Here is a 3,274-nt window from a genome sequence, read left to right on the forward strand (position 1 = left end):
GCCCTCTAGTGCAACTGTGGATTAAGGGCAAGCTGAGTCACCCTGGAACTGCTCAGAAATGGTTCCAGATGGTGAGCTCCAGGCCTTGGTCTTTGTGACCTTTTTTTACTTCTTGCTTTATTTAATTATTTTCCTGCTTTTCTTCAAGATCCTTTATTAAATTTTTATCCGTATCTACTCTCTCAGGCACCTTGTAATTTAACCTTTATTTCTTTTTTTTTATTGGAGTATAATTGCTTTACAATGGTGTGTTAGTTTCTGCTTTATAACAAAGTGAATCAGCTATACATATACATATATCCCCATATCTCCTCCCTCTTGCGTCTCCCTCCCACCCTCCCTATCCCACCCCCTCTAGGTGGTCACAAAGCACCAAGCTGATCTCCCTGTGCTATGCGGCTGATTCCCACTAGCTAGCTATTTTACATTTGGTAGTGTGCATATATCCATGCCACTCTCTCACTTCGTCCCAGCTTGCCCTTCGCCCTCCCTGTGTCCTCAAGTCCATTCTCTACGTCTGCATCTTTATTCCTGTCCTGCCCCTAGGTTCTTCAGAACCATTTTTTCTTAGATCCCATATATATGTGTTAGCCTACAGTATTTGTTTTTCTCTTTTTGACTTACTTCACTCTGTATGACAGACTAACTCCATCCACCTCACTACGAATACCTCCATTTCATTTCTATTTATGGCTGAGTAATATTCCATTGTATATATGTGCCACATCTTCTTTATCCATTCATCTGTTGATGGACACCTAGGTTGCTTCCATGTCCTGGCTATTGTAAATAGAGCTGCAATGAACCTTGTGATACATGACTCTTTTTGAATTACGTTAACCTTTATTTCTGGTGTAATTTTTTTCTATTTCTTTCCCACATTCAACCAACTCTCATTTCTCCCTTTTTTCGTGCATTTGAGTCCTTAGTACTTGTATTTCTGATTTAGTCTACTTTTTTATATATCACATGCTTATTTGAGTATATTTTATTTACTTGGGGTATACTGCCTCAGTTTTCTTTAGCTGCTTCTTTTTTTTCATTATTTTTTCAAGGTAGGGGGATTTTCAGCAGTGAAAATGAATTGTGTTGCTGTTGGGGAAAGAGAAAGCCCAGTGTGCCTTGTTTCTTTTCTATTACCACCAGATACTTCATTTCCCCTTCTTATTTTCTTCTTTCCTTCTACTGCCTCATTCTTCTCTGGACGTGGTGCTTCATCAAAGCTGTCACATCCAGTCCTGCCTCTTCCCTGCAACTCATGCTGCAAACTTTCTATCAAGTACCCACCTCTTTTCAGAATTCTGGCCTTTAATGTTGCACTTTCTCTTTCTAGAGATGATTTTACCTTTGCTTTTTCTAAGTCCTCTTTTCCTTTCTGCTCCTTTTCAGAGGCTCTCTTAAACTTCCCCTTACTTTCTCTCCTTGCTCACAGGCTTGCCAGCAGCAGGAGAGAAGTAAGAACTCTTGGATTTTTCTTCTCGACTCACAGGTGATTTGAAGGTCGCAGTGTTTGCTGTCTCCTAGTAATACTGAAGGCATAAGTCAGCTAAGGTTTCATTTACTCTTACTGAATTTGTCATTTCAAATAGGAAAATGTGTGGGATATTAAGAATCAGACAGCCACCATTGTTCTCCAAACCTGGAACTTCCTTTTCCAATATTTCAAATAATTTTGCTGGTTTGTGAAATTCAAAATTCCTGAAACCTCTGAATTAAAAGACTGAGCTTTAGAGGTAAATGAAGACCCTGTGTTTTGGGAGGACAGATTCAGGGGAAAGCTGTGGGCTCCCTCAATCCTTCCAGCCCCCTTCTTCCACAGGGAGCACTGGTAGGAAGTAAGCTCCATTTCTCTTTTCCCTGGTCTTGGTGCTCTTGCTGTTAACTGGCAGGTTAACATGGGAGACAATTTTCTATTCTGAGAAGGTTCTAAATTGGCATACTCATGTTGGCTAAAATGGGATACTCCTGGGTTTCAAATTAAGAAATAATATGTCTTGGGCTTCCCTGGTGGCGCAGTGGTTGAGAGTCTGCCTGCTAATGCAGGGGACACGGGTTCGAGCCCTGGTCTGGGAAGATCCCACATGCCACGGAGCAGCTGGGCCCGTGAGCCACAACTACTGAGCCTGCGCGTCTGGAGCCTGTGCCCCACGACGGGAGGGGCCGCGATAGTGAAAGGCCCGCGCACCGCGATGAAGAGCGGTCCCTGCACCGCGATGAAGAGTGGCCCCCGCTTGCCTCAACTAGAGAAAGCCCTCGCATGAACCGAAGACCCAACACAGCCAAAAATAAAAAAAATAAAATAAAATAAAGTAGCTATAAAAAAAAGAAATAATATGTCTAGAAAGTCCAAACACTGTTTCCAGCCATCCAATGAACTATGCAAACCAACTGTGGTAAATGTAAAAGCATGCATTTTGAGTAAAACCTAGTGTTATTAATGAGGATAAGCCCACTTGTATTAGTCTAGTCTGGCTGTCATGGAATACCATAAACTGCATGGCTTAAACAACAAAATTTCATTTTCTCACAGATTTGGAGGCTGGGAGTCTGAGATTAGCAACAGAAAAGAAAATCAGGGAAGAGAATGCTAAGTAAAACTATTGAACTGCAGCTATGTTAAGGAAGACCTAAGATAGATGGTCTCACTTGCTAAAATTAATACTAAAGAAAGGAGGGAGGGACCCCATGAAAAAAACACGCAAGAATGTAAAAGTGAATTTGCATACCGTGGCTTTCAGCTACAAGAAATTAGAGGAAGAAGGAAAATGGCCTGGAAGATGATTCTAAGTAACGTTGCCTTATAAACGTGCTGAAATGTTTCACTCAGCATGAAATAAAGATATTTGTTATTGTTTTGTAAAGATGCTAAATAAGAGAGCAAAGAGTGCTTCAGAAAAGATGTCTCATCACCTAGGCACACTGCATGAAAAGCTACAGATTATCAACAGGATATTATTCTAAATGGAATTTGAAAAAGAAGAAATTACATAGATTGAACTCCAAATGAAATTAAGATTTGGGGGGGGGCATCAATTATAGCTGAATACTGATCTATTTCACCTATTTTCTTTGTTGGCATTTATATTTGATCCCTTTTATAATGTTTATGCATTTCTCTTTTCTACTAAGCTTTTTCCAGAAATTGTTTGAGATATTTTTATGATTTTGACAGTTTGACATTTACATTCCAAGCAAAAGGGCTAAGCTTTTTCAAGCATGTGTTACTAAGGACTTTGAGAAAATAAACCCAGTCATTTGACACCACTGCCAGGAA

The 3,274-nt window shown here is 40.3% G+C and overlaps 1 long non-coding RNA gene across 1 annotated transcript; it reads left to right on the forward strand.

Annotated features, from left to right (window-relative positions):
- Window positions 1–472: 472 nt before the first annotated feature.
- On the forward strand, window positions 473–2,861 carry LOC309629832. Its single transcript, XR_014245253.1, has 2 exons — window positions 473–1,969; window positions 2,314–2,861. It is a non-coding gene; the product is annotated as an uncharacterized lncRNA (long non-coding RNA).
- Window positions 2,862–3,274: the final 413 nt, after the last annotated feature.

Source organism: Balaenoptera borealis (genome assembly GCF_965194805.1).
Source record: "Balaenoptera borealis genome assembly, chromosome: 5".
Lineage (NCBI taxonomy): Eukaryota > Metazoa > Chordata > Mammalia > Artiodactyla > Balaenopteridae > Balaenoptera > Balaenoptera borealis.